The sequence below is a fragment of the Coregonus lavaretus genome, assembly GCF_964263955.1.
Source record: "Coregonus lavaretus genome assembly, chromosome: 16".
NCBI classification, from domain to species: domain Eukaryota; kingdom Metazoa; phylum Chordata; class Actinopteri; order Salmoniformes; family Salmonidae; genus Coregonus; species Coregonus lavaretus.
This window is the reverse complement of record NC_140003.1, coordinates 45,883,975-45,899,509: the sequence shown is the minus strand read 5'-3', so window position 1 is coordinate 45,899,509 and position 15,535 is coordinate 45,883,975. Positions and strand designations below refer to the sequence as shown.

At 51.5% G+C, this 15,535-nt stretch overlaps 1 pseudogene across 1 annotated transcript in view; it reads left to right on the top strand.

Annotated features, from left to right (window-relative positions):
• The first annotated feature begins 547 nt into the window (after positions 1 to 547).
• The window catches only part of LOC311143864 (syntaxin-binding protein 5-like), a 293,895-nt pseudogene continuing 278,907 nt past the window's right edge, over positions 548 to 15,535 (top strand). Inside the window, exon 1 of the transcript in view lies at positions 548 to 706. The product of the transcript in view is annotated as a syntaxin-binding protein 5-like (transcript). The remainder of the gene's footprint in view (positions 707 to 15,535) is intronic.

The following is a 15,535-nucleotide window of genomic DNA, read 5'->3' as shown; positions in this document are numbered from 1 at the left end:
CCGCCAAAACAGTGCGATTTTTGTTTGAAGTATTGTTTAGGTAGTGTGTTGGTAATTGTTTGATCATTTAGCTGGTTATCTATATAGTTAGTCGCTCGTAATTGCTGCAGTTAATTGATTATTATTGTGTAGTTTGTGTTTTGCCATCATGGTTTATAGTAATGCAGTTTTAGCAGGCTAAAGAAACATTACGTTTCTTAGATTAAATCCTTGCTGTGGCATGCTCTGATGTGCAATAGACATCCGTTAGCAATTGGCTATTCTCTTTTACCAATAAGTATCTCCGTCAAACCAAGATACACCATTTTTTGGACTGAAGCCTAAGTGCACGATGAGGTCCCTCCAGGACTTTTTGAATTGCACTTAAAAGGAAGAGGGAGAGAGAGAAGGCGAGAGAGAGAGAGAGAGAGAGGCTGCAGGAAGCGACACCTGCCAACCCTCAGGGGGACCAACACCAAACGGACTCGTCTCATTTTAGCCCTTGAAAGGACGACAACTCTTGATAGGTTGCTAGCATATATATATATATATATAAAACTAAAGCAAGATGAAGAAGTTTCGGAAGGTACTGGACGGCTTGTCCTCCTCTTCCTCTCTGGGGGGTGTCGCGACCCCCCTGTGCGGCAGTGCAGCTGGTACCCCGCCCACTCCCCAGGATATCCATATCCAGGAGACGCTAGTCTCGGAAAACTTTCACATATGCAAGGTGAGTAGTGTGTGTGTGTGTGTCTAGTTTTCTCCTGTCATGTTTCTTAAATAGACCGAGGATGGTGGATAAAACCATCAAAGCTACAGCATATCCTTCACATCAACAATGTTACAAGGGCGAAATGAATGCAATGCTGACTAGTGCTCCCATATCAGTAGACTGACAACGGTGGTGAAATGTTTCCATAGACCTACCCCTGCATTGCCTTTGGGGATGGAGCAGGTTATATATTTGTTGTGTGGAATTGAGTAGCCAATAGAACCTACCACACTGTGCAGAGCAACTGCCATGTTGTCAGGTCTTCTGGATGCTACTCAGTCACAGGTTCTAATCGTAGACCAGCTTCCTGCATCTGAGCTTCTCGTTTTAGACACGATGCCTGCATCTAGACCTCCACTCCTAGACACGCTGCCTATCTAGACCTCCACTCCTAGACACGCTGCCTATCTAGACCTCCACTCCTAGACACGCTGCCTATCTAGACCTCTACTCCTAGACACACTGTCTACATCTAGACCTCCACTCCTAGACACGCTGCCTACATCTAGACCTCCACTCCTAGACACACTGCCTACATCTAGCCCTCCACTCCTAGACACACTGCCTATCTAGACCTCCACTCCTAGACACACTGCCTACATCTAGACCTCCACTCCTAGACACGCTGCCTATCTAGACCTCCACTCCTAGACACACTGCCTATCTAGACCTCCACTCCTAGACACGCTGCCTATCTAGACCTCCACTCCTAGACACGCTGCCTATCTAGACCTCCACTCCTAGACACGCTGCCTATCTAGACCTCCACTCCTAGACACGCTGCCTATCTAGACCTCCACTCCTAGACACACTGCCTATCTAGACCTCCACTCCTAGACATACTGCCTATCTAGACCTCCACTCCTAGACACACTGCCTACATCTAGACCTCCACTCCTAGACACACTGCCTGCATCTAGACCTCCACTCCTAGACACACTGCCTGCATCTAGCCCTCCACTCCTAGACACACTGCCTATCTAGACCTCCACTCCTAGACACACTGCCTACATCTAGCCCTCCACTCCTAGACACGCTGCCTACATCTAGCCCTCCACTCCTAGACACACTGCCTACATCTATCCCTCCACTCCTAGACACACTGCCTATCTAGACCTCCACTCCTAGACACACTGCCTATCTAGACCTCCACTCTTAGACACACTGCCTACATCTAGACCTCCACTCCTAGACACGCTGCCTATCTAGACCTCCACTCCTAGACACACTGCCTACATCTAGACCTCCACTCCTAGACACGCTGCCTACATCTAGACCTCCACTCCTAGACATACTGCCTATCTAGACCTCCACTCCTAGACATACTGCCTACATCTAGACCCAACGACGACTGCATCCTGGTGCATGTATTAATTCAATTACCGGTCCTCCCTCTCCTCTCTCTCCTCCTCCTCTCCCCCATCTCCCCCCTCTCCTCCTCCTCTCCTCCCTCTCTTCCCTCTCATCCTCCTCTCCCCCTCTCCCCCCTCTCCTCTTCCTCTCCTCCCTCTCCTCCCTCTCCTCCTCCTCTCCTCCCTCTCCTCCCTCTCCTCCTCCCTCTCCTCTTCCTCTCCTCCATCTACTCCTCTCCTCCCTCTCCTCCTCCCTCTCCTCCTCCTCTCCTCCCTTTCCTCCTCCTCTCCTCCCTCTCCTCCTCCTCTCCTCCCTCTCCTCCCTCTCCTCCTCCCTCTCCTCCTCCCTCTCCTCTTCCTCTCCTCCATCTCCTCCCTTTCCTCCCTCTCCTCCTCCTCTCTCGACCTCCTCTCCTCCCTCTCCTCTTCCTCTCATCCCTCTCCTTCCTCTCCTCCTCCTCTCCTCCCTCTCCTCCCTCTCCTCCTCCCTCTCCTCTTCCTCTCCTCCATCTCCTCCTCTCCTCCCTCTCCTCCTCCCTCTCCTCCTCCTCTCCTCCCTCTCCTCCCTCTCCTCCTCCTCTCCTCCCTCTCCTCCTCCTCTCCTCCCTCTCCTCCCTCTCCTCCCTCTCCTCCTCCCTCTCCTCTTCCTCTCCTCCATCTCCTCCCTCTCCTCCCTCTCCTCCTCCTCTCCTCCTCCTCTCCTCCCTCTCCTCCTCCTCTCCTCCTCTCCTCCCTCTCCTCTTCCTCTCCTCCATCTCCTCCCTCTCCTCCCTCTCCTCCTCCTCTCCTCCTCTCCTCCCTCTCCTCCTCCTCTCCTCCCTCTCCTCCCTCTCCTCCTCCCTCTCCTCTTCCTCTCCTCCATCTCCTCCCTCTCCTCCCTCTCCTCCTCCCTCTCCTCCTCCTCTCCTCCCTCTCCTCCTCCTCTCCTCCCTCTCCTCCCTCTCCTCCCTCTCCTCCCTCTCCTCCTCCTCTCCTCCCTCTCCTCCTCCTCTCCTCCCTCTCCTCCCTCTCCTCCTCCCTCTCCTCTTCCTCTCCTCCATCTCCTCCCTCTCCTCCCTCTTCTCCTCCTCTCCTCCTCCTCTCCTCCCTCTCCTCCTCCTCTCCTCCTCTCCTCCCTCTCCTCTTCCTCTCCTCCATCTCCTCCCTCTCCTCCCTCTCCTCCTCCTCTCCTCCTCCTCTCCTCCCTCTCCTCCCTCTCCTCCTCCTCTCCTCCCTCTCCTCCCTCTCCTCCTCCCTCTCCTCTTCCTCTCCTCCATCTCCTCCTCTCCTCCCTCTCCTCCTTCCTCTCCTCCTCCTCTCCTCCCTCTCCTCCTCCTCTCCTCCCTCTCCTCCCTCTCCTCCTCCTCTCCTCCTCTCCTCCCTCTCCTCTTCCTCTCCTCCATCTCCTCCCTCTCCTCCCTCTCCTCCTCCTCTCCTCCTCCTCTTCTCCCTCTCCTCCCTCTCCTCCTCCTCTCCTCCCTCTCCTCCCTCTCCTCCTCCCTCTCCTCTTCCTCTCCTCCATCTCCTCCTCTCCTCCCTCTCCTCCTCCCTCTCCTCCTCCTCTCCTCCCTCTCCTCCTCCTCTCCTCCCTCTCCTCCCTCTCCTCCTCCTCTCCTCCCTCTCCTCCCTCTCCTCCTCCTCTCCTCCCTCTCCTCCCTCTCCTCCTCCTCTCCTCCCTCTCCTCCCTCTCCTCCTCCCTCTTCTCCTCCTCTCCTCCTCCTCTCCTCCCTCTCCTCCCTCTCCTCTCTCTCCTCCCTCTCCTCCTCCTCTCCTCCTCCTCTCCTCCCTCTCCCCCCTGTCCTCATCCCTCTCCTCCCTCTCCTCCCTCTCCTCCTCCCTCTTCTCCTCCTCTCCTCCCTCTCCTCCCTCTCCTCCCTCTCCTCCTCCCTCTTCTCCTCCTCTCCTCCTCCTCTCCTCCCTCTCCTCCCTCTCCTCCCTCTCCTCCTCCCTCTTCTCCTCCTCTCCTCCTCCTCTCCTCCCTCTCCTCCCTCTCCTCCCTCTCCTCCTCCTCTCCTCCTCCTCTCCTCCTCCTCTCCTCCTCCTCTCCTCCTCCCTCTCCTCCCTCTCCCCCCTGTCCTCATCCCTCTCCTCCCTCTCCTCCCTCTCCTCCTCCCTCTTCTCCTCCCTCTCCTCCTCCTCTCCTCCCTCTCCTCCCTCTCCTCCTCCTCTCCTCCTCCTCTCCTCCCTCTCCTCCCTCTCCTCCTCCCTCTTCTCCCTCTCCCCCCTGTCCTCCTCCCTCTCTTCCCTCTTCACCTCCTCAGCAGACAGTGCTCTAGTGTCTGAGAATCTATGACATATATAGCCCATAAAAAGTGAGCGGGCAAGCTGAGCAACCCTGCGGTGCTATTGGGCTAATGTGATTTCCATGGCGCTGTTTATAGAACTCCTCCCCTCCCATTGCAGCCCCGCTGATGTAATTGGAGCTGACTGCAGCGATTATTCCTTGCCCCGAAGAGAGGGGAATTTTTGATCCCACCGTAAATAATTCATTGAGGAGCGAGCAAGACCGTTAGTCACATAGTAGTAGCTTAAGTAGAGGGAAAAGTACGGGAAAAAATAGGTTTTAGTGACGGAAGATGAGGAGAGTCAGGTAGTTGAATGCCAAACTGAGGAGGTGAATGCTGAAGGGAGCATCCGAGGACTGACACTGGAGAAAGTGCTGGAAAGAAGCATGTGTTGGGCTAGGCAAGGCCCTGTAGATATGATGTTGGGCTAGGCAAGGCCCTGTGGATACGATGTTGGGCTAGGCAAGGCCCTGTAGATACGATGTTGGGCTAGGCAAGGCCCTGTAGATACGAAGTTGGGCTAGGCAAGGCCCTGTAGATACGATGTTGGGCTAGGCAAGGCCCTGTAGATACGATGTTGGGCTAGGCAAGGCCCTGTGGATACGATGTTGGGCTAGGCAAGGCCCTGTGGATACGATGTTGGGCTAGGCAAGGCCCTGTAGATACGATGTTGGGCTAGGCAAGGCCCTGTAGATACGATGTTGGGCTAGGCAAGGCCCTGTAGATACGATGTTGGGCTAGGCAAGGCCCTGTGGATACGATGTTGGGCTAGGCAAGGCCCTGTGGATACGATGTTGGGCTAGGCAAGGCCCTGTGGATACGATGTTGGGCTAGGCCCTGTGGATACGATGTTGGGCTAGGCAAGGCCCTGTGGATATGATGTTGGGCTAGGCCCTGTAGATACGATGTTGGGCTAGGCAAGGCCCTGTAGATACGATGTTGGGCTAGGCAAGGCCCTGTGGATGCGATGTTGGGCTAGGCAAGGCCCTGTGGATACGATGTTGGGCTAGGCAAGGCCCTGTAGATACGATGTTGGGCTAGGCAAGGCCCTGTAGATACGATGTTGGACTAGGCAAGGCCCTGTGGATACGATGTTTGGCTAGGCAAGGCCCTGTGGATACGATGTTGGGCTAGGCAAGGCCCTGTAGATACGATGTTGGGCTAGGCAAGGCCCTGTGGATACGATGTTGGGCTAGGCAAGGCCCTGTGGATACGATGTTGGGCTAGGCAAGGCCCTGTGGATATGATGTTGGGCTAGGCTAGGCCCTGTAGTTACGATGTTGGGCTAGGCAAGGCCCTGTAGATACGATGTTGGGCTAGGCAAGGCCCTGTGGATATGATGTTGGGCTAGGCTAGGCCCTGTAGATACGATGTTGGGCTAGGCAAGGCCCTGTGGATACGATGTTGGGCTAGGCAAGGCCCTGTGGATACGATGTTGGGCTAGGCAAGGCCCTGTAGATACGATGTTGGGCTAGGCAAGGCCCTGTGGATACGATGTAGGGCTAGGCAAGGCCCTGTGGATACGATGTAGGGCTAGGCAAGGCCCTGTGGATACGATGTTGGGCTAGGCAAGGCCCTGTGGATACGATGTTGGGCTAGGCCCTGTAGATATGATGTTGGGCTAGGCAAGGCCCTGTGGATACGATGTTGGGCTAGGCAAGGCCCTGTGGATACGATGTTGGGCTAGGCCCTGTAGATATGATGTTGGGCTAGGCAAGGCCCTGTGGATACGATGTTGGGCTAGGCAAGGCCCTGTGGATACGATGTTGGGCTAAGCAAGGCCCTGTGGATACGATGTTGGGCTAGGCCCTGTAGATATGATGTTGGGCTAGGCAAGGCCCTGTGGATACGATGTTGGGCTAGGCCCTGTAGATATGATGTTGGGCTAGGCAAGGCCCTGTAGATATGATACATTCTTACTGTGGGCTGTAGTTATACAGTACTTTCCCCACTGTAATCTTAACTACTCAAGAATAAACATTCACAACTTAGCCTAGAATTTATGAATAGCCTAGAACTTATTAATAACCTATATAATAATAATAATTATTAATAACCTAGATATTTGATTTAATCTGTCTCCACTTGTAGCTGTCCCTACCGATATTTGATCTAATCTGTCTCCACTTGTAGCTGTCCCTACCGATATTTGATCTATTCCTCAGTAGTGTTGTTTCAGGTGTAATTTGGCATCATTCACCATGTGATCACAACAGGGTCATTCTAGGTAAAACAATTTGGTCGCTCGGATGTGATGCCTTTAGTCACGTGGGGCTCAATAGTGATGCCTCTGGTCACGTGGGGCTCAGTAGTGATGCCTCTGGTCGTGTGGGGCTCAGTAGTGATGCCTCTGGGGTCGTGTGGGGCTCAGAAGTGATGCCTCTGGTTGCGTGGGGCTCAGTAGTGATGCCTCTGGCCACGTGGGGCTCAGTAGTGATGCCTCTGGTCACGTGGGGCTCAGTAGTGATGCCTCTGGTCACGTGGGGCTCAGTAGTGATGCCTGATGGTCACGTGGGGCTCAGTAGTGATGCCTCTGGTCACGTGGGGCTCAGTAGTGATGCTTCTGGTCGTGTAGGGCTCAGTAGTGATGCCTCTGGTGATGTGGGGTTCAGTAGTGATGCCTCTGGTCGTGTGGGGCTCAGTAGTGATGCCTCTGGTCATGTGGGGCTCAGTAGTGATGCCTCTGGTCACGTGGGGCTCAGTAGTGATGCCTGATGGTCACGTGGGGCTCAGTAGTGATGCCTCTGAACATGTGGGGCTCAGTAGTCAGGCCTCTGAACATGTGGGGCTCAGTAGTGATGCCTCTGGTCATGTGGGGCTCAGTAGTGATGCCTCTGGTCACGTGGGGCTCAGTAGTGATGCCTCTGGTTGCGTGGAGCTCAGTAGTGATGCCTCTGGTTGCGTGGAGCTCAGTAGTGATGCCTCTGGTCACGTGGGGCTCAGTAGTGATGCCTCTGGTCATGTGGAGCTCAGTAGTGATGCCTCTGGTCACGTGGGGCTCAGTAGTGATGCTTCTGGCCACGTGGGGCTCAGTAGTGATGCTTCTGGCCACGTGGGGCTCAGTAGTGATGCCTCTGGTCATGTGGGGCTCAGTAGTGATGCATCTGGTTGCGTGGAGCTCAGTAGTGATGCCTCTGGTCACGTGGGGCTCAGTAGTGATGCCTCTGGTTGCGTGGAGCTCAGTAGTGATGCTTCTGGTCACGTGGGGTTCAGTAGTGATGCTTCTGGCCACGTGGGGCTCAGTAGTGATGCCTCTGGTCGTGTGGGGCTCAGTAGTGATGCCTCTGTTCACGTGGGGCTCAGTAGTGATGCCTCTGGTTGCGTGGAGCTCAGTAGTGATGCCTCTGGTCACGTGGGGCTCAGTAGTGATGCTTCTGGCCACGTGGGGCTCAGTAGTGATGCTTCTGGCCACGTGGGGCTCAGTAGTGATGCTTCTGGCCATGTGGGGCTCAGTAGTGATGCCTCTGGTCACGTGGGGCTCAGTAGTGATGCCTGATGGTCACGTGGGGCTCAGTAGTGATGCCTCTGGTCGTGTGGGGCTCAGTAGTGATGCCTCTGGGGTCGTGTGGGGCTCAGTAGTGATGCCTCTGGTCACGTGGGGCTCAGTAGTGATGCCTCTGGTCGTGTGGGGCTCAGTAGTGATGCCTCTGGGGTCGTGTGGGGCTCAGTAGTGATGCCTCTGAACATGTGGGGCTCAGTAGTGATGCCTCTGGTCATGTGGGGCTCAGTAGTGATGCCTCTGGTCACGTGGGGCTCAGTAGTGATGCCTCTGGTCACGTGGGGCTCAGTAGTGATGCCTCTGGTCGTGTAGGGCTCAGTAGTGATGCCTCTGGTTGCGTGGGGCTCAGTAGTGATGCCTCTGGTCGTGTAGGGCTCAGTATTTATGCCTCTGGTCACGTGGGGCTCAGTAGTGATACTGTTTGAAGAGGTAGGGTTTCAGAAGTTTTCGGAAGATGGACTCTGCTGTCCTAGCTTCAGGGGGAAGCTGGCATTGGTGGAAAAAGTACCCAATTGTCATACTTGAGTAAAAGTATAGATACCTTAACAGAAAGTTACTCAAGTAAAAGTGAAAGTCACCCAGTAAAATACTACATGAGTAAAAGTCTAAAAGTATTTGGTTTTAAATATACTTAAGTAGCAAAAGTAAATTGAATTGCTAAAATATACTTAAGTATCAACAGTTAAAGTAAAAGTATAAATCATTTCAATTCCTTATATTAAGCAAAGCAGAAGGCACCATTTTTCTGTTTTTAAAATGTACTGATAGCCAGGGGCACACTCCAACCCTCTGACATCATTTACAAAAGATGCAACATAGGCAGTAGGTATGATCACGTGTTCTCTTGATAAGTGTGTGAATTTCACCATTTTCCTGTTCTGCTAAGCATTAAAAAATGTAACGAGTACTTTGGGTTGTCAGGGAAAATGTATGGAGTAAAAAGTACAATATTTTCTTTAGGAATGTAGTGAAGTAAGAGAAAAAGTTGTCAAAAATATAAATAGTAAAGTAAAGTACAGTACAGAAAAACTAATTAACTTGTACTTGAAAATAGTTTTACTTAAGTAGTTTTACACCACTGGAAGCTGATTCCACCAGCTGATTCCACTACGGTAGCTGGGGGTGGTAAAACACAGTGCTCGGGTTGGGGTGTACGGTAGCTGGGGGTGGTAAAACACAGTGCTCGGGTTGGGGTGTAAGGTAGCTGGGGGTGGTAAAACACAGTGCTCGGGTTGGGGTGTAAGGTAGCTGGGGGTGGTAAAACACAGTGCTCGGGTTGGGGTGTAAGGTAGCTGGGGGTGGTAAAACACAGTGCTCGGGTTGGGGTGTAAGGTAGCTGGGGGTGGTAAAACTAGTGCTCGGGTTGGGGTGTAAGGTAGCTGGGGGTGGTAAAACACAGTGCTCGGGTTGGGGTGTAAGGTAGCTGGGGGTGGTAAAACACAGTGCTCGGGTTGGGGTGTACGGTAGCTGGGGGTGGTAAAACACAGTGCTCGGGTTGGGGTGTAAGGTAGCTGGGGGTGGTAAAACACAGTGCTCGGGTTGGGGTGTAAGGTAGCTGGGGGTGGTAAAACACAGTGCTCGGGTTGGGGTGTAAGGTAGCTGGGGGTGGTAAAACACAGTGCTCGGGTTGGGGTGTAAGGTAGCTGGGGGTGGTAAAACACAGTGCTCGGGTTGGGGTGTAAGGTAGCTGGGGGTGGTAAAACACAGTGCTCGGGTTGGGGTGTACGGTAGCTGGGGGTGGTAAAACACAGTGCTCGGGTTGGGGTGTAAGGTAGCTGGGGGTGGTAAAACACAGTGCTCGGGTTGGGGTGTACGGTAGCTGGGGGTGGTAAAACACAGTGCTCGGGTTGGGGTGTAAGGTAGCTGGGGGTGGTAAAACACAGTGCTCGGGTTGGGGTGTAAGGTAGCTGGGGGTGGTAAAACACAGTGCTCGGGTTGGGGTGTACGGTAGCTGGGGGTGGTAAAACACAGTGCTCGGGTTGGGGTGTAAGGTAGCTGGGGGTGGTAAAACACAGTGCTCGGGTTGGGGTGTACGGTAGCTGGGGGTGGTAAAACACAGTGCTCGGGTTGGGGTGTAAGGTAGCTGGGGGTGGTAAAACACAGTGCTCGGGTTGGGGTGTAAGGTAGCTGGGGGTGGTAAAACACAGTGCTCGGGTTGGGGTGTAAGGTAGCTGGGGGTGGTAAAACACAGTGCTCGGGTTGGGGTGTACGGTAGCTGGGGGTGGTAAAACACAGTGCTCGGGTTGGGGTGTAAGGTAGCTGGGGGTGGTAAAACACAGTGCTCGGGTTGGGGTGTACGGTAGCTGGGGGTGGTAAAACACAGTGCTCGGGTTGGGGTGTAAGGTAGCTGGGGGTGGTAAAACACAGTGCTCGGGTTGGGGTGTACGGTAGCTGGGGGTGGTAAAACACAGTGCTCGGGTTGGGGTGTAAGGTAGCTGGGGGTGGTAAAACACAGTGCTCGGGTTGGGGTGTACGGTAGCTGGGGGTGGTAAAACACAGTGCTCGGGTTGGGGTGTAAGGTAGCTGGGGGTGGTAAAACACAGTGCTCGGGTTGGGGTGTAAGGTAGCTGGGGGTGGTAAAACACAGTGCTCGGGTTGGGGTGTAAGGTAGCTGGGGGTGGTAAAACACAGTGCTCGGGTTGGGGTGTAAGGTAGCTGGGGGTGGTAAAACACAGTGCTCGGGTTGGGGTGTAAGGTAGCTGGGGGTGGTAAAACACAGTGCTCGGGTTGGGGTGTACGGTAGCTGGGGGTGGTAAAACACAGTGCTCGGGTTGGGGTGTAAGGTAGCTGGGGGTGGTAAAACACAGTGCTCGGGTTGGGGTGTACGGTTTGAGCGTAGACTGAAGGTTGGGAGGGGCAGCTCCTCTTGCTGTTCCGTACAATACATTTGATTAGTAATAGAGTTACAGTAAATAAAACAGTCCTGTAACAGCTTCTTTTTACAAAGTAAACTGTAAAAGAGTATGGTGTCAACCCCCAAGGTGCGTAGTCAAGTTATTTGCTGCTGATAAATAGGCAACACACAAACTCATCATTACACTATTGTCTTTCTAAATTAAATCAAACTCTTCACCCTCCTTATCATTCAGTTAGACCTAATTTAAACTAAATTGTGAAGTAAGGGGCACGATTATCGACCATTCAACCATTTGTCATTCCTTCAGTGAGGAGAGAGCGATGCATTAGCGCCTGGCTGGGTACCAACGCACATCCTACAGCACATTGTCTTGGCGGGGCTAAATACTTTTCTGTTTGTGATTTCAAAATACAAACATTTAGAAAAAGTCAGGGAAGGAGCAGGACATTCGTTATTTTATTTTTGGCGGGGGGCATATTTTTTTAATTTACAAAATCAAACGTCAGCGGCCGTTGGCCTAAGGCGGTTCTAGTGTCAACAGTAGCCAGGGAACAAAATTAATGAATGGTGGGTAAAGACGGGAATTAATGAATGAGGCAGTGTGCAGGGGAAATCCTCCCCGAGAGGCAGCACACATTTTCTGGGGTAATGAGGGTGGAGGGTCCTGGAGATCAGTTCAGAAGCATCTAGAGGAACACACACCCATTTGATGAATGAAAGGCTGCCACTCTCCCAACCTTTTAGTCATTCATTAAGCCTTGAGGTATGCGCACTAGATAATAGAAAACTGTGTGGTTAATGGTGTTACATCTAAGAGACTCCAAGAGTGTGTGTGGTTAATGGTGTTACATCAGGAGTGTGTGGTTAATGGTGTTACATCTCAGAGGCTCCAGGAGTGTGTGTGGTTAATGGTGTTACATCAGGAGTGTGTGGTTAATGGTGTTACATCAGGAGTGTGTGGTTAATAGTGTTACATCAGGAGTGTGTGGTTAATGGTGTTACATCAGGAGTGTGTGGTTAATGGTGTTACATCAAGAGTGTGTGGTTAATGGTGTTACATCAGGAGTGTGTGGTTAATGGTGTTACATCAGGAGTGTGTGGTTAATGGTGTTACATCAGGAGTGTGTGGTTAATGGTGTTACATCAGGAGTGTGTGGTTAATGGTGTTACATCAGGAGTGTGTGGTTAATAGTGTTGCATCAGGAGTGTGTGGTTAATGGTGTTACATCAGGAGTGTGTGGTTAATGGTGTTACATCAGGAGTGTGTGGTTAATGGTGTTACATCAGGAGTGTGTGGTTAATGGTGTTACATCAGGAGTGTGTGGTAAATGGTGTTACATCAGGAGTGTGTGGTTAATGGTGTTACATCAGGAGTGTGTGGTAAATGTTGTTACAGTGGGGGAAAAAAGTATTTAGTCAGCCACCAATTGTGCAAGTTCTCCCACTTAAAAAGATGAGAGAGGCCTGTAATTTTCATCATAGGTACACGTCAACCTTGACAGACAAATTGAGAATTTCTTTCTCTAGAAAATCACGTTGTAGGATTTTTTATGAATTTATTTGCAAATTATGGTGGAAAACACACAAGCAAGATTTCTGGCTCTCACAGACCTGTAACTTCTTCTTTAAGAGGCTCCTCTGTCCTCCACTCGTTACCTGTATTAATGGCACCTGTTTGAACTTGTTATCAGTATAAAAGACACCTGTCCACAACCTCAAACAGTCACACTCCAAACTCCACTATGGCCAAGACCAAAGAGCTGTCAAAGGACACCAGAAACAAAATTGTAGACCTGCACCAGGCTGGAAAGACTGAATCTGCAATAGAAGAAAATCAACTCTGGGAGCAATTATTAGGAAATGGAAGACATACAAGACCACTGATAATCTCCCTCGATCTGGGGATCCACGCAAGATCTCACCCTGTGGGGTCAAAATGATCACAAGAACGGTGAGCAAAAATCCCATAACCACACGGGGGGGACCTAGTGAATGACCTGCAGAGAGCTGGGACCAAAGTAACAAAGCCTACCATCAGTAACACACTACACCGCCAGGGACTCAAATCCTGCAGTACAAGACGTGTCCCCCTGCTTAAGCCAGTACATGTCCAGGCTCGTCTGAAGTTTGCTAGAGTGCATTTGGATGATCCAGAAGAGGATTGGAAGAATGTCATATGGTCAGATGAAACCAAAATAGAACTTTTTGGTAAAAACTCAACTCGTCGTGTTTGGAGGACAAAGAATGCTGAGTTGCATCCAAAGAACACCATACCTACTGTGAAGCATGGGGGTGGAAACATCATGCTTTGGGGCTGTTTTTCTGCAAAGGGACCAGGACGACTGATCCGTGTAAAGGAAAGAATGAATGGGGCCATGTATCGTCAGATTTTGAGTGAAAACCTCCTTCCATCAGCAAGGGCATTGAAGATGAAACGTGGCTGGGTCTTTCAGCATGACAACGATCCCAAACACACCGCCCGGGCAACGAAGGAGTGGCTTCTTAAGAAGCATTTCAAGGTCCTGGAGTGGCCTAGCCAGTCTCCAGATCTCAACCCCATAGAAAATCTTTGGAGGGAGTTGAAAGTCTGTGTTGCCCAGCGACAGCCCCAAAACATCATGATCTAGAGGAGATCAGCATGGAGGAATGGGCCAAAATACCAGCAACAGTGTGTGAAAACCTTGTGAAGACTTACAGAAAACGTTTGACCTGTGTCATTGCCAACAAAGGGTATATAACAAAGTATTGAGAAACTTTTGTTATTGACCAAATACTTATTTTCCACCATAATTTGCAAATAAATTCATAAAAAATCCTACAATGTGATTTTCTGGATTTTTTTTCTCATTTTGTCTGTCATAGTTGACGTGTACCTATGATGAAAATTACAGGCCTCTCTCATCTTTTTAAGTGGGAGAACTTGCACAATTGGTGGCTGACTAAATCCTTTTTTTCCCCCACTGTATATCAGGAGTGTGTTTGGGAGCGTTCCTTACTCAGGGTTGATGTTATTCTCCTCTATATGGTAGAAAAAGAAAGACTGTGTGGGAAGAAAGCACATACGTGTTGTCACTTTTTATGGCTCTTCAGAGGGATGTGTCACTAATAATTGTCAGTGGTGAGGTGTGAACAGGCGTGAACAGTGTGTTATGAAGGCTCTGTCAGACTAAACGTTCACACTAAACAGATTCAGTATAAACAGATTCCGTATAAACATATTCACTATAAACAGATTCACTATAAACATATTCACTATAAACATATTCACTATAAACATATTCACTATAAACAGATTCACTATAAACATATTCACTATAAACAGATTCACTATAAACAGATTCACTATAAACAGATTCAGTACAACAGGGTACCATGAGGTGACCCAGCATTTTGCGTGCCCCATCACAGAGTTGAGAGCAGGGTTGGATGGGGAATCGTTGTTTGTGTGAGAAAGGGAGCGAGAGTGTGCTAAGTGGATGTAGCTTAGTGAGAATAGGCGTGGATGGGAAAGCATAGGTAGCGATGAGAGGGCAATGTGTACAGCAGCCACCCACCTGTCTGATTATGTTTCTAGCTGAGAGTGATATACATTTTAGTCATTTAACAGACGCTCTTATCCAGAGTGACTTACAGTGCATTCATCTTAAGGTCACTAGGTGAGACAACCACATATCACATGCATAGTGATCAACCCTGTCTGTCACTGTCTGATATCGAGGGAGAGGAGACCTTTGACCCTGACTGAGACAGAAGGAAAGGGAAACCGTGCGTGCCCATGCATTTGTAATTAAACTCTATAGGAGGAAAAACCTCCCCTCCCTCCCTTCTATAGGAGGAAACACCTCCCCTCCCCTCCCTCTATAGGAGGAAACACCTCCCCTCCCTCCCCTCTATAGGAGGAAACACCTCCCCTCCCTCCCCTCTATAGGAGGAAACACCTCCCCTCCCTCCCTTCTATAGGAGGAAACACCTCCCCTCCCTCCCCTCTATAGGAGGAAACACCTCCCCTCCCTCCCTTCTATAGGAGGAAACACCTCCCCTCCCTCCCTTCTATAGGAGGAAACACCTCCCCTCCCTCCCCTCCCTCTATAGGAGGAAACACCTCCCCTCCCTTCCCTCTATAGGAGGAAACACCTCCCCTCCCTTCCCTTTATAGGAGGAAACACCTCCCCTCCCCTCCCTCTATAGGAGGAAACACCTCCCCTCCCTTCCCTCTATAGGAGGAAACACCTCCCCTCCCTCCCCTCCCTCTATAGGAGGAAACACCTCCCCTCCCTTCCCTCTATAGGAGGAAACACCTCCCCTCCCTCCCTTCTATAGGAGGAAACACCTCCCCTCCCTCCCTTCTATAGGAAGAAACACCTCCCCTCCCCTCCCTCCCTTCCCTCTATAGGAGGAAACACCTCCCCTTCCTCCCCTCTATAGGAGGAAACACCTCCCCTCCCTCCCCTCTATAGGAGGAAACACCTCCCCTCCCTTCCCTCCCTCCCCTCCCTTCCCTCTATAGGAGGAAACACCTCCCCTCCCTCCCCTCTATAGGAGGAAACACCTCCCCTCCCTTCCCTCTATAGGAGGAAACACCTCCCCTCCCTCCCCCCTATAGGAGGAAACACCTCCCCTCCCTCCCCTCTATAGGAGGAAACACCTCCCCTCCCTCCCCTCTATAGGAGGAAACACCTCCCCTCCCTCCCCTCTATAGGAGGAAACACCTCCCCTCCCTCCCTTCTATAGGAGGAAACACCTCCCCTCTATAGGAGGAAACACCTCCCCTCCCTCCCCTCTATAGGAGGAAACACCTCCCCTCCCTCCCCTCTA